The 16,404-nt window shown below is 40.4% G+C and overlaps 1 protein-coding gene across 1 annotated transcript in view; it reads left to right on the top strand.

The window, feature by feature from the left end:
* The first annotated feature begins 847 nt into the window (after positions 1-847).
* ADGRL2 (adhesion G protein-coupled receptor L2) overlaps positions 848-16,404 on the top strand; it is a 211,471-nt gene continuing 195,914 nt past the window's right edge. The window contains exon 1 of the mRNA XM_079777924.1: positions 848-863. The gene's annotated coding sequence lies outside the window, so the exon portion shown is untranslated. The remainder of the gene's footprint in view (positions 864-16,404) is intronic.

Below are 16,404 nucleotides of genomic sequence, written 5' to 3'. Positions count from 1 at the left end.
TAGGATACTTAAAAACAAACAGAAAATGACTGACACTTAATAACATTAATTACCAGGATATAAGAAAAGAATATTTTCTTATACTCTGACATGTTCCTTTATATTAGAGATTTTGAGCTTATTTTGTACTAATAAAAACGTGAAAGTAAATGTTAATTAAAAATTTTTAAAACAAAAATATCAGTAACAAATATCATTTCAAAATACAATTTTTTCTAATTTTTATCATGTGATGCAATTAAAACCTTGTTTATAATCAAAAGAAAATCATAAGAAAGTGGATGGTTCTTTATCATCATTTATTCAGTGCGGAAAAGGAGGAATTTGGATTCCTAATTTTGTTTCTCAGCTTTCACATCAGATTTTTAGGTCAAGATTCCAAACAGGAAATTTACTTACATATAAATGATAAAATGGTCATTATGTTGACTTTAGGAAAGTAAACTGCCCCTCAATTTTCCCTTAGAGTTTTAGGTACTATACAGTTGATCCATGTCTATCAATGTAAAATTCTACAGAGCTAAAGGGGAGAAGGAAAAAAAAAACACCTGTTGACAATATTCTCTTGAGCCTATAAGATTTGTTTTGTGGAAAATAAAATGTTTTATTCTTGACTTTGAAAGTACTTATCACAACAATTGCTTAATCCTAAAGTAGCTCTGTCCAAAGGCATATAACATGTTCAAGAATTCTTACAACACTAATTTGTGTTTTCTGCAATAGATTTACTTCATTTTTGTTTTGTTTCTGATGCATTACATTTGGCAGTTAGGATCCCTGTGGATGGAGGTATAATGCATAATATTTTCTTTGCTTTCCAGGGAATTTATGGCACAATGATAAATTTCATCTTTCCCAGAATGGTGAGTAAAAAGCTCTTTCTACATTTAATAGTACTGAACACAAATGAGAAAAAGTGAATTATTATAATAAAAGTGAAATATCATTGTTAAATGTGTTGAATGATCTGGTAATTATAAGGTAGCGTATACTCTTGAAGTAAATAGATGTTACATTCAAATTCTATAACCATTTCAAAATTCTCACCACGTATGCTAGAGGCTCTTCAAAGGGAATATAAGGTTTTGCTTTCTCTGGGGGATTGCAGTTGAACATAGTGTAGTTTATATTTTGTTGTCTGGGATAAGTTACTTAAAAATATTACAGATATAGAAATAAATGTGGTTTACATTCTGTGAGCAGAAAGAAAAAGTGTTTCTGTGATACAAATTGAGAATGAGTGAGTGAATATGAATTCTTTGGAATTTGTAATCCTACCTAATAAAACAGTAATATGCAAATTGACCGCACCTTCGCTACACCCAAGCCACGCCCACCAGTCATGCCCACCAGCCAAGCCATGCCCACCATCCAATCAGAGCGAGTATGCAAATAAACCCGACCAAGATGGCGGTTAATTTGCATACATAAGCACCCTGAGCTGACCCCCTGCGATGGATTGGAGGGAGCTGGGGTCCGCTCTGGCACCAGACCGAAAGCCTCCGCCTGAGGCTTTTGGCCTGGAGCCGGAGCAGACACCCAGCTCCCCGCTTTCGATGGATGGTGGGTGTGGCAGACACTCAGCTCCTCGCTCTGATTGGATGGTGGGTGTGGCGAGCGGACCCCCTGACATCAAAAGCGGGGAGCTGGGTGTCTGCTTTTGGTGGATCCCCTGCTATCGAAAGCGGGGAGCTGGGTGTCCGCTCCGCTGGAGGCTTTTGGCCTGGTACACGAGCGGACCCCCTGCCATTGATCACCTGGGCAGGGAGCTGGGGGTCTGCTTTCGGCCTGGGCAGGAGCGGACCCCCTGCGATTGATTGTAGGGAGCTGGGGGTCCATTCCTGCCCAAGAGGCTTTCAGTCTGGGCAGGCCTGGGCAGGGGCTGAGCCGGTGATCAGAGGGAGCTGGAGAGGCCTGCCCAGGCCCAGCCCTCCATTGGTGTGAACTACAGAGGAAACACCTTTTCTGACTGCACATTGGCTAAGCTTCCTGTATGCCACTGGTAATATTCTTAGTAACTTGGGTAATAAGAATCCAAAAAGGTGATCTAGGGTTTTTCCACCACACTTCTGGAGAAAAAAACGAAGGTCCACTGCTGGAGAGCTAAGAAATGTCATATCCTGCCCTAGCCGGTTTGACTCAGTGGATAGAGCCTCAGCCTGCAGACAGCAGGGTCTGGGTTTGATTCTGATCAAAGGCATGTACCTAGGTTGCAGGCTCCTCCCTGGCCGGGGCCCAGATCAGGGCTCATGCAGGAGGCAACCAATCAAAGTGTTTCTCTCTGTCTTTCCCTTTCTCTTCGACATTCTCTAAAAGTCAATGGAAACATACCCTCAGGTGAGGATAAAAATAAAGAAATCCATATCCTATGAAAGACACATCTTGAAAATGCCTAAAGAAAGTTGTCATTTTTTCTTGGTGAAGGGACTGGAGTCCGTGTTGATGAAAACACCTTGGTGGCTGTGGTGACTGGCAGTGGCTGCAGCAGTGGGGTGATGGGGCTGGTGCCTTCCCCTGACCAGCCCGCTTGCCTCCCACAAAGGGAGGCCAGACTGCAGCTTAGGTACGCTCCCTGTGGGGCGCGGGCCTAAGCCATCAGTAGGACATCCCCTGAGGGCTCCCAGTATGTGAGAGGGGGCAGGTTGGGCTGAGGGACCCCCAACCCCCAGTGCACGAATTTCATGCAATGGGCCCCTAGTGTTACATAAAAACTGATTGTCATTTATATTTGACCAGGACTTTGCAGCATCTGTGAATTTTAAAAGTATTTGTTTTATAAGACATATAGCATAACTTCTAGGCAAATTAGCTACTGTATTATTTTGTCTAAACACATAGTTTTGTTGTCTTTATGCTTTATGACTTAAAAAGGCAATATTTAATTTTAGTCTCTAACTATAACCTCTTTACAATCCAAATAACAATAAAATTAATCTTACTGAGTGGAAAAAGTCAATGTAAAATGATATTGCTCAGCAAGTTGTCCCCTATGAAGTTTTCCCTGGAATGGTTCTTAGATATTCCATATAAAAGAAGGAATTTCTCACTGTAGAAAAAAAAATCACTTTGAAATAAATCAATCATCAAAAAGTACTATGTTAACTAAAAAAAAGTAGGGCACAAAATACAGACATTATATGTTGTGTGCCTGTGTGCTTGTGTATTGAGGGGAGAGAATATTTGGATCATACTGTAGGCTTAGAAAAAAGATTCACAAAATCACACAAAACAGTAGGAAAATGGGTAGTTTAATAGTCTTTATTCCTTCTTCATTCTGAATTTCCTAAATTAAATATGAATTAGTCTTATAATAAAAACAAAAGCACTTTTTGAGAAATAGGCTATTTGAAACAGTACCAATTTCATAATAAAAATAACCTTATACCATTTAAAGAAAAACAACTACCTAATCCCAGAAGAAACTAAAAATCTATGTATATAAAAACCTAAGTAACTGTTACAACCAAAGAACTGGTCGACCGGTTGCTATGACATGCACTGACCACCAGGGGGAAGATGCTCAATGCAGGAGCTGTCCCCTGGTGTTCAGTGCACTCCCACAGCCAACCTCCTGCGGCCAGCCAACCTCCTACAGTCTCTCTCCCCGGCTGGCCAGCCCCAATTGGCCCCAATCGCCTGCCAGGCTGAGGGACCCCACCCATGCACGAATTTGTGCATCAGGCCTCTAGTATAAAATAAAAATTAATTAACCCTAGCTGGTTTGGCTCAATAGATAGAACATTGGCTTATGGACAGAAGGGTCCCAGGTTCAATACTGGTCAAGGGCACCTACCTTGGTCACAGGCTCCTCCCTGGCCTGGGCCCTGGTTGGGGTACAGGCAGGAGGCAAACAAATTTCTCTGGATATTTCTCTCTCTTTCCCTCTGTCTTCCACTCTCTCTAAAAATCAATGGAAAAATATCCTCTGGTGAGGATTAAAATAAAAATTAATTGGATAAAAAATAAAGGATATAAAGTGAGGGTAAAGCTATTTTATTAATTTTATTCCAACACAAAAGGATTCAGGCATATGTGTGAAAAAGTAAAGATTTAAAAACTAAAATAAAAAAGATCTTCAACTTCATATTGATTTTCAGTTTATAAGAATTTGTTATTTTATGAACTTTTTTTCAGAAGAACAAAAGGTCTGGCTAGAAAAGGCTAAAATATGAAAGTAAAACTTTAAAAATAAACTCATACATCAGGAATCAAACCCGTGACCTTCAATGCACAGGCTGTTGAGTGGAAGGGAGGGATGAGGGGAGAGAGAAACATCAATGTCAGAGAGACACAGTGATGGGTTGCCTCCTGCATATGCCCCAACTGGGGCCAGGGATAGAACCTGTAACCAAGGTCCTTGCCCTTGACCAGGAATCAAACCCATAACCTTCAGTGCACAGGCAAATGCTGTCCAGGGACACCTTTCTATATTTGATAGTACTGAACACACCTGAGAAAAAGTGTATTGTTACTAGTATAATAAAAGTGAAGTAAATACTATTCACATTAATGCTTCCCAAATCTTCACTTTCAGAACTGGTTTTGTGATTGTCTAGCTCACAAACTAAAAAAGATACTATAAAAGCTTAGAGCATTGAAAAGTTGGAGTCTTTGTGTACCCATCCCCCACTGGTAAAAATTGAGGGATTAAAGACCAGTTGTATGATTTTGAGTAAGATATTTCATATACTAGTACTTGGGTTTAAAATTCCTGATGTGTTAAATCAGGCAGTTATACTGGAAAATTTTTTATAAAATCTAAATTCCTTTCTAGCCCTAGAATTTTGCAATAAACAGATATATCTTTAAACTTATTATACAGAGAATAAGATAATACTGTGAGATTTGGAGTTATTAGAATGAGAAAGTTTTAATGAATAAGAGGGTAAATTTCATTCATTTGCAAAATTCACTTATACTAGTATTAAAAGTCTCACCCAAATTATATTGTATAAGAGAGGAATTATGCATTGTGTATTTTGATAATATTCTTTCCATATTATTATTTTTAATATGTACCTTAAAATTTAACCTGAATTTTCTCACTTTGCTTTGAATGAGATAACACTGTATATTATGTGTGAAAGGAAATCTAGCATTAGTCTTTTCTAAAGAGTAGGGAGCTAAATTCCTACATATATTTGTATATAGAAATGTATATTTTAAATAATTTTATGCTGCCAAGATGCTAATCTGCTAGATTGGAGAATCAAAATTCATAATTTTATTTTTGTATCCATTCTATACCACCATTAGTACAACTAACATATCACAGCATTTTAGAAAGCATATTAACAAAATTAACCTTCTGTCTATAACCAGTAAAAGGTCAATATGGTAAATTATTGGATAAATAAAACATCTGTTTATTCAAACTCTTTTTTTTTATTTGTAAGTGTGCAAATTTAAGCACACAGATGTTCTGAATTACTATATGTATGGAATTGAAATGTAGATACATATTTTGTAGTCATATATCTATTAAAGCTAAACTTTAAAACAATAAGTTTTCAGCATTACCAAGTTTTTAAAATATAGATTGGTGATAAATGTCAACTATTTAAATAAAATAATTTTCTCAATATAATTAATCTGCATTTCAACAAAATAGATATTTCCTCTCATTCCCAATCCTGCCTGTACTTAATGAACAAGGATTGAATGCATATTTTTGTGAATAGTCACAGCATCTAGTCTTCAATCAACAATCTACACTAATAAAAGAGAAAGATGCAAATTGACAATACCTTCGTGACGCCCACCAGCCAATCAGGAATGAGTATGCAAATTAACCCAACAAAGATGGCGGGTGAATTTGCATGCACAGGCGCCGAGCAGCGGGGGGCGGGACACTTATATCATCACCATAGCGATGATGCAGGTGTTCCGCACCGCCCCAGCTGCTCCAGGCCTCTGGGGTACCGTGGGAAGGCGGAAAGGCAGCTCCGGGCCAGAGCGAAGGCAGTGCCGGCAACCAGGGGAAGGAAGGCCCATTCTTGCACGAATCTTCGTGCATCGGGCCACTAGTCTATATATATAAAAGGATAATGTGCTAAGTGTCCGACTGTCCAACCGGTCGCTATGACGCACACTGACCACCAGGGGTCAGACACTCAATGCAGGAGCTGCTGTGATGCACACTGGCCATTTACAGAGAAACGACACCACAGACCTGGCACCCACAAAGCAACACTCAGCTTCCCCCAAATGGGACACAGGCCCCACCACCACCTGGAGCGACACCCCATCAAATTGCAGCCAACACTGCTGAGACCCCATGGCGCAAAATACAGCCCACAGCCCAGCCCAGCCCTGAAACAGTGGCTGTGGGCACCGGGTAATGACGCCCGGCTTATTCTTCCTAGCAACTAGCCTCCTTGGAGTTTCTTCAACCCAGGAACCCAACTTGCTTTATAGCCAGATGCAAACATTTTACACTTTAACCAAATGTCTGTGAAGCGTTTTCATGTGCCTCATCTCATTTGATCCTCACAGAAGTCCTGGAGTAGGTACATAGGAGACTTGGTGGAATCCTATTTTCTTTTCATTAGCCAGAAGATGGAGATTTAGAAAGTTTAGAAACTTTACCCGACTGAAAAGAAATAAATGGTGGACCTTGAAAATGACTTCTGTTTTCTCACTGCACAGAATATAGTCAAACACTGTTGCAGTTAAATATTTTACCCTTTGTTCTCCCTGCGTGTTCTACAATAATAATCTGCTTCATGTTGATATTTACTTCTGTGTTGCTGACAATTACCTGAAAGAGAAGTTGGGGTGCTTCAGTGGACTGGAAAATAGTTTAGCATATCAGAAAGCAGGTCTAATTAAGCAAGTTTATTCTATATATATGAAAGGCTAAGTTGACTCATGCATGTGCAATACATATATAGCTCTCGCTGACACCAATTGCACATGTGTGTTTTGATCTGTCATTGTCCATGGTGAATTTGGTTGACACTTCTATTATAGAGAAAGGGCAAATAGCGATATTAAAATATTTCTTCTAATTAATTTCCTTTCAATGTGCATGAATCCATGCACCAGGTCACTAGTATAATATATTTTACTTCTGTGAACATTAATAAAAATATTCTAATTTCATTAAAGACAAATTTCTATATTGGAGTTAATTGTAGTCAATAGTCATTTTGCGATTTATCTTTTAAAATTCTACCACTTTTCCCAATATATCCAATGTCAATTTTTAGGTCAGATGATAGTAGTATTAAATCTTTATTAATTAGCCAACAGATTGATTACTTTTAAGATTTGGAAAAAAGCAAAGATAAAAACAGTCCTTTCCTTTTCCTTCAATTAAAATTGCATGCAATTATTCTTGTAGAATATAGATCTCTGTTGGGATTTCCGGTTTCAAACAAACTTTTTGGTTCATTTAACAAGAATAATATTCATCTTAATTAGCAAAAAACAATTGATGGGCTTTTTACAAGAGGGAGTTCACTCCGTGCACTGATTACAGCCACTAGATTATCCACTAAAAAAAATAAAAATAAAAAAAGCTCTGCTTTTAAAGCAGTTAGTTCTATGTTATCTGTTAGTGGCCATTGCTTTGAAGACAGGGTGTCTTTCTTGATGAGTGGTTAATACAGTTTGTTTTAACCTCCAAACTTTACTAAGCAATATCCAAAGTTGGCTTCTCAAATGATTTATTACCATTTTATATCAGTTCAAATATACAAATCAAAATGATGAAATAAATCAAAAGACATTTCTGGTGTGTTATTGAATTATTTTACATGATTTATAAAGTTAAAATATTTGCTTCTTATTTTTAAAGGGAAATGTTTTTAAATATTTAGTAGCTTAAAAATAAAATTGCAAATACATAAGAAATAACAAATCATAGATATCCAAGTTTCTTGTGTACCTTTCAAGCTTTTTGTATAGCCTTTTAAAATTCCTTAACCTTTTTTAACCAAAACTAAATTTTATCTATCCCTGGTTTTTCTTTGTTATTTTAGCTCATGTATTTGAATCCCTAAACATATTATTGTTTGGTTTACATGCTTGCAATAATAAGTAAATGAAAATATATGTATTTGTAGCTTTTCTATTCAATGTCATGTTCCTGAGTTCCAATCATTTGCAGCACATAAATATAATTCATTAATTTATACTGTTTTTTTATTATTATTTATTTGTTTGTTTTTTATTTATTTTCTATCACCATTTATCCCCTCTATGCCCTCTTCCACCTCCACCCATCCCCCTCCCTCCTCCCAGTGAGCACACTGTTGTCTATGTCCATGAGTTCTCAGTTTATCCTGTTTTGTAGTATCCCATTCAATGACATAATTTATTTGTCTTCTTCCACACTGATGGGTATTTGGGGTGCTTCCAGTTTTTTGTTTTTTACTGTTACACATCATGCTGCTATGAACATTTTGAACATGTATAAGTGGGAATGTATAAAAACTTCTCTAGGGCAAGTGCTTCTTAACGTAGAATGATTTGGCTCCCCAGGGAATATTTGTCAATGTGTGAAAATATGTTTGGTTTAAAAACTTGGGGTATGCTACTGGTTTCTAGTAGGTAGAGACCAGGGATGCTCTAAAGGCCAGGACAGCCCCCACAACAAAGACTATCTGAACTGCAATGTCAATTGTGGAAGGTTGAGAAACTGCTCTAGAATATATACTTGAAAATGAAATTACTGCACACAGAGTGTGGAAAATTTCAAATTTATTAGATAATTCCTAACTGTTGTACAAAGTATCCATTTGACACCCCTACCAGGAATCCTAATATATAAAAACCCAGGGTCCGTAACATCCAAAATGACCGAAGGCTCCACCGACTGGAAGTCAGTGCTGGGTTGCCATGGTGACCCAGAACTGACTGCCTCAGCTGCGGGAGCCCGGACCCAGCACTGACTGCCAGGGGGGCTGCGGATCAGGCCCAGAGAGAGGCCTGGGGAGAGTGAAGCAGGGTCTGATCCATAGCCCCCGTGGCAGCTGTTGTTCAGCACTTGCCTCTCTCTTTCGCTCAGGGCCTGGCCAGCAGCCCCACCTCTCTTTGTCTTGGGCCTCCACTGGGGCTGCTGATTAGCCCCACCTCTCTGATCAGGCCTGTTGATAGGCCCAGAGATGCTGACTGGCATAGAAACCGACCAATCAGAACCAAATCTGGGTGAAGTGTGAGGAGCCAATGGCTTCCTAGGAAGCGGAGCTTTTGACGCTGACTGGCATAGAAACTGACCAGTCAGAATTTAATCTGGGTGAACTGCAAAGGCAGAATCTAAGGTGGGGGCTGAGGAAGGGTTTTTAAGGCAATAGCTGTTTGGTGTAAGGTGTAAGAAAGCAGTTCAATTTTTTAATGACCAGTTTGGCAGTATAGTGCATATGGCTGGCTATCAGTCCAGATATAGGGATTATGTATTTTTGTCTGCCAAGAGCATCTCTTCCTGATAAAAGGCTTTCCCCCCTCCCCTATTTAAGCAATCCTATCCTATATAATCTATACTACTAAAAGGGTAATATGCTAATTAGACCAGGTCGACCGGCCATCTTCCAGACGTCCGATTTCCTTCCGGACAAAGCCATGGTGGTGGGGGCCAAGGCAGAAGCCGTTAGGGGTGATCAGGCTGCCAAGGGAGGGAAGTTGGGGGCAAGATCAGGCCAGCAAGGGAGGGCAGTTGGGGGTGAGATCAGGCTGGCAGGGGAGGGCAGTTATGGGCAATCAGGCAGGCAGAGGCAGTTAGGGGTGATCAGGCTGGCAGGGGAGAGCAGTTAGGGGTGAGATCAGACCGGCAGAGAAGGGTCATTGGGAGCGAGATCAGGCCAGTAGGAGAGGCAGTTGGGGGTAACCAGGCCAGCAGGGGAGGACAGTTGGGGGTGAGATCAGGTCAGCAGGGGAGGGCATTTGGGGGCAACCAGGCCAGCAGGGGAGTGCAGTTGGGGGTGAGATCAGGCCAGCAGGGGAGGGTAGTTGGAGGCAAGATCAGGCCGGCAAGAGAGGGCAGTTAGGGATGACCAGGCAGGCAGAGGCAGTTGGGGGCGAGATCAAGCCGGCAAGGGAGGGCAGTTAGGTGCGATCAGGCAGGCAGACAAGTGAGCAGTTAGGAGCCAGCAGTCCCAGATTGCAAGAGGGATATCTGACCGCTGGTTTAGGCCCAATCCTTGTGGGATCGGGCCTAAACCAGCGGTCGGACTTCCACCAAGGGGTCCCCAATTGGAGAGGGTGAAGGCTGGGCTGAGGGAACCGCCCCCCCCCCCTCATGCACAAATTTCATGCACCAGGCCACTAGTGTAAAGATAAGTGTTCAAATAATGCTGCAGTCTTGTTAGCACTTAATATTGTCAGATACTTTAACATTTTCTTAAATCCATTTTGTGAATGTGAAATAAAACTTCTTATGGTTCCTATCACAGTCTTCCTAGTCATTTTAAAACTGGAATTACAGAATAGAATCTCAGGTCTAGTGAGAATGTATTGGTTGACAGATCCCAAGGAAGGCTTATTCTGAAACTTCATTCCAGTTCTTAAACCTTCTAGGGGTCCACGAACCAGTAAAGTGCCTTTGATTATTTGAGTCGTTTCTACAACTTACAACCAAAATGGTCCTGATAAGTACACTTTATAAATAAAATTAAATTCTGAGATGGTTTCCCTGCATGTTGATAGTCATAGAAGGCAATGAATGAAAAATAACTTTAATACCTTTTTCACTACATGGGAAGGAAACTGGAAAGAGTCCTCAGGTAAGTTCTTTTGAAGCCCTGCCTTGACCAGATTGTACCTCTTCCTTATGAATTATTCCTGAGGCAGGTCAATGTAAGAAGGATTTCCTAAGACTATTTCTTATGACAAGGTTTAGGACCACTAGTATTTAGACAATTAAACTTCTGGTATTGAAAGGGATTCTAGCAAGAAGCCCTTCCTTGGTGTAATATTATTTTCCAATTACTTTCTACCTGAGATTTTGCATAACCTGAATGAAAGAGGAAGGGACTGAAAGTTAAGGGAAGAATATAAAAATTAGGGAGCATTTTATGCTCTGTTAAGGACCTGGCTGGTCCATTTTAATTTATTTACTAGTTAGGTATTATGGGCTGAGTTGGGTCTCCCTCCTGTCCCCCAAATACATGTGTCAAAGACCAAACCCCCAAACCTCAGAATATGACTACAGTTGCAAATAGTATTTAAGGTTAAATGAGGTCATTGGAGTGAGCCTAATCCAATATGGCTGGTGTCCTTATAAGAAGAGATTAGGACAACCTGAAACTAATACAAAATAATCATGAATATAAACTGTAACTGAAAAAAATTTAAAAATTTTCAAAAAAGAAGAAGAAGATTTTAGAACAGATACACACAGAGGAAGACCACATAAAGACAGAGGGTGAAGACCACCATCTACAAGCCAGGGAGAGAGTTCTCAGAGGAAACAACCCTGTCTGTCCAATTTACCCATAACATGACTCCCAAATATCTGCTTTACTCTCTGTTCCCAGCATTACTACCTTAGTTTAGGCTTTGCTTTCCTTGCTTGAAATATACCAGTAACCAACCATCAGCTTTCCTCATTCTTATCCCCAGGGCACAGTCCCTGGTTCCTAAGCCTGGCTGTGCACCGGAATTTTGGGTGGCATATGTTTAATTCCAGATTTTCAGGCTCTAGAGCCTAGACCGTATCTGTTGAATAAGAATCTACAGGCAGGTAGGCTGGAAATGGGCATTTTGAATAGGTTCCTAAGTTGATCTTAATGAACAGTGGACATCGGTTGCTTTAATTTGACCATCTTTTTATTAACGGTCATGTGACAGTTTACCCGAAACTTCCTACTTTAGCTTTTTGTGCACATTTCTTACTTGCCTTCCGTGATCACAGTGTTTTAGGAATAACAAATCTAATTGCACTCTTTCGAAGCTGTGTGTCTTTTACATTCACAGTGTATTTCAAGAATGTTTTTGTCAAAGATCCACATCTATTTTATGTTACAATATGTCTGTCTTTTGAGAAGCTACAAAAATACCATGAAGACACTTTAATATGTATAATAGGGGAAATAAATGAAGCCTATCCAATCTGTTCACTATATGCAAAGTGTTTCAGCATGAGGACATCCCCTTCACTACTGCCTCCAACTATGAGAAAGGACTGGCAGAGCATTTACTTCTCTTGTAGTGATTTTGTGGCCTGGCCCTATACATACTGGTACCTACTGTGTGGTGGGATCACAAGTAAAAGTGGGTTTTGAGTTCACCTTAAAAAAGAAGGATGTAACATCTCAAATTCTACTATAATCCTTAATATTATAAATTCAATTTATATACTCATCACTTGGCAAAAAATTGACAGCTTTATACGTTGAAAATAAAAATCATACTGCTCTTCTACTTTAAATAAAAAAGGCTTCAAGGGCAAAGCAACGGGTCTTTGTATCTATGCATAGATAGGAAACATAACCCTAGAAAAAATAACAAATAATGGCAATCCTTAGAGAGAAACTCTGCTGTTAAATCCATACTTGATATCAAAGGTGCTTTTCCAACCATACTTGATAACAAAAGAAAAACTTGCCAAACTAATTGATCCAGTCAGTATTTGTTTTGTATCTATTATATTAAGCACTAAAGGCCCGGTGCACGAAATTTGTGCACGGGGAGGGGGGGGGGGTCCCCTCAGCCCAGCCTGCACCCTCTCCAATCCGGGACTCTCAGGGATGTCCGACTGCCGGTTTAGGCACAATCCCGGGGATCGGGCCTAAACCGGCAGTTGGACATCCCTCTCACAATCCGGTACTGCTGGCTCCTAACTGCTCACCTGCCTGCCTACCTGATCGCCCCTAACAGCCCCCCCCACCAGCCTAATCACCCCTCAACCACCACTGCCTGCCGGCCTGGTCGCCCCCAACTGCCCCCCCCCCCCCGCTGGCCTGGTCGCCCCTAACTGCCCCACTCACTGACCTGGTTGCCCCACGCAGCCTGCTGGTCAGTCCTTTGGTCGTCCCTCACTAACTAACCCCCCTGCCAGCCTGGTCGCCCCAGGCAGCTGCTGTGTGGTTGTTACTGTTACTGTTTGGTCATCCGGTCTGGTTGTGAGGGCCCTGGCTTTTTATATATATCAGGATTATATAAAACTAGAGGCCCAGTGCATGGCTTTGTGCACTGGTGGGGTCCCTCGGCCTGGCCTGCGGGATCAGTGGACCTCTGCAACCGCTGCAGCGGAAGGGGGGAGAGGGAGATTATGGGGGGCGGTGCAGGGGGAGTATCCGCAGGAGAGGCTTGTGCTGCCGCAGCTGCACTCACCAGCTGTGAGCTGGGCATCTGGTGCCCATTGGTCAGCTGAGCAGCGCTCCCCCTGTGGGAGCGCACTGACCACCAGGGGGCAGCTCCTGTGTTGAGCATCTGCCCCCCTGGTGGTCAGTGTGCATCATAGCTACTGGCCAGTCATCTGGTCGCTTAGGGTTTTATGTATATAAATAGGAAGATTAAAACATGACATGATTTCTGAATTTTTGAAGTTTTCAGTTTAGTCAAAGGAGTTCCTAGTTAAAAAAAAAAAAAAAAGTAGGATGCTTCCACAAGCCTGGAATGGAAGCAGAGAGGTAGAGTGTGTGAGTAGAGGTCTTGCCCAAATGACACTTCCTGGAGGGACCACTTACTTTTTCTGTGCTCAGATGTCAACAGCCAGAAGGACCCTGAAACTTGAATAAACAAATGAGCATGACCTCTTTCAGTAGAGTCTTTGCTCTCCGTGCATACTTTGTAAAAGGCTGTTAGAAAAACTAAATATGATCCATGGTCTCCTTTTCCTGTTCTAAATGTATACATTCAGGTACGCACTATACAAATATTTTATTAAAAGTACTTATAAAACAAGGCCCCTTAAGCAGACTGAAAGGGCTCAGCTTGATGTGATACACCAGCCAATCACCTAGTCCTTGGGCTATTTCTTCCTGGCTCATATTTCTAACATTGTGGAGTCTTTGGATTATAATTTTGACCACATAGTACAACAAGATTTCAGTGTTTCCAAACTTGGTTAGCATCTCCAGGAACAGCAAGCTCACTGTTTGTTCTATCCAGATATTGTATATTTGAAAAATTCTGACTACAAGGGGCTCTGTTTTTAAATGGAAATATGCCTCATCACACATCAAAAGCATCTTAATTCAGCTTCTTTAGGCCATTTGGAATAAAGTCAATCCCTCTCCCACTTAGTTTTTAACTCCAAAAATACAGGTGATACTTTTATTAAGTTTTAGTTAAGAAGATTTGGGAAATTGGAAGAAGTAGGTAAAAGAAGGAAATAGCCATATTCCCAGTACCCAAGGCAACCACACTTAACATTTTTATATATCTCTTTCTAGACTTTGTACTTTAAACAGTTTGATTCACTATTATTTTACATAATTCATCATCACATATGTCAAGCACACACACACATCACATAATCTTGTTCCCTTCTAGTGAAGGAAATCTGCTGTAGAGGATAAGTGGGCAGGCACTGAAGAAGACAGACCTGAGTTCAAAGTCAAGCATTGTCACTTGTCAGCTTTTATTGCCTTGGACATGTTACTCAATCTCTTTCAGCCTCAATGTTCTAATCCGTAACCAGAACCCACTTCTTGCAAGTGTGGCTAACATTAATCAATGTAAAATGTTTAACACCTTGCTAGTAAATAGTAAATGCTAAATAATAATTAAAACTGTTATTAATATATTTATACTATTCTGATATAGCTATCAAATATAACAATATTCAGAATAACGTTCCTCAATTCTTTCTGCCTTTTCTCATATGACATGGTATTTTTTAAGTTCCTTTCCCATGCAGGCTGCTCAATACTGAAAGTTTTGTAATCTTTCCATTCATAGCTTCCTTAAAATCCTGTTCTCAGAACTGAACATGGTCATCGCCACAACTTAAAATAGAGTCAGATTATGTCCTCCATTAACCTATGGAATCCTAAAGCTATTAATGCAGCCTAAACTATGATTTTTCTTCGCCCTCTCCCTCTCCTCCCCCTCCCTTCCTCTCCTTCCTGCTCCTTCTCCTGTCCCTGCCTCAGCTTCTGCTTCTCTTCTTCCTCTTCTTCTCTTCTTCTTACACTTCTCCTTTTTTCCCTCCTCCTCCTCCATCTCTTCCTCCTTATTCTCCTTGAAACCCTATCATACCATTGATTCACTGCCAAGTAAACCATGAGTATTGTTGCTAAGTCACATATCCCTCAAATCAAATTTAGGCAGTTGATGTTTTGGTCCCAAGCTAGGACCTCACAATTATTCCAACCAAATCATATATTGTTAGATTCTATGTTTTAGTTGTTAAGAGCTTTTAGATCCAGATCTTATAATCCAATGTATTTATTTACTCACCACCCCTATTGCATGTAGCCATTTTTTAAATAGGCATGCCTTCTTATAGCTATGTCTCATTCATTGATAAATATGTTCACATCATACTTGGCCAAGGACAAAGGCCTGTGGTGTGCCACTTGTAAAACCTTTCTCCAGGCTGACAGACTCATTAACATTGCCATTGGGTACACTCATTCAGCCAGTTATGAAAACACATAATAGTACTATCCCTAAACCGATATTTCTCCATCTGGCCCACAAGTATATAAAGAAAGGTTGTATTAAAATGGTTTGCTAGAATCCAAATATATCTATTGCCCTGATATATTGGTTTATTAACTTTACAGAAACAAATCTATGTGATTGAGTTGAATAACTTATTTTTATTGATCCTATACTTTTCCTAATAATAATTTTTAATGTGCACAAATAGTCTTTTATAAATATAATCTAGGCCAGTGGTCGGCAAACCGCGGCTCGCGAGCCATATCCAGCTCTTTGGTCCCTTGAGTGTGGCTCTTCCACAAAATACCACGTGCGGGCGCGCATGTACAGTGCAATTGAAACTTCGTGGCCCATGCGCAGAAGTCGGTTTTCAGCCTGGGTGAGTCTATTTTGAAGAAGTGGCGTTAGAACACTCAAGGGGCCAAAGAGCCGCATGTGGCTCGCGAGCCGCGGTTTGCCGACCACTGATCTAGGCTAACCCCACCATCACCCCAGCAACATCAATTTCATTGAAGAATCTGCAATTTTGTTAACAGTAAAGTATTCTTCTCATATCCCCTCTCTCCATTTCTCAAAGATAATCAGTAAATACTTCATAGTCTCATTTAGAAGGTCTCTAGTAGTAATTCACAGAGGTCAAGAGATATACTCATAGTTAGAACAGCCAGTTTCTCCCAGTATGGCATACAGTGGACGTAGACTATGGACTTAACCATGTTGGCTAAAATCCTAATTCTACACTTCTCTATTTGTATTATGTGCAACAGATGATTTAACCAGATAATAATGCATGTTTTATAGGGTTGCTATAATGATTAAATATGTGAATGCATATAAATACTTAGTGCA

The sequence above is a fragment of the Cnephaeus nilssonii genome (genome assembly GCF_951640355.1).
Source record: "Cnephaeus nilssonii genome assembly, chromosome: 7".
Classification (NCBI taxonomy): domain Eukaryota; kingdom Metazoa; phylum Chordata; class Mammalia; order Chiroptera; family Vespertilionidae; genus Cnephaeus; species Cnephaeus nilssonii.
This window is presented reverse-complemented; position numbering and strand designations above follow the sequence as displayed.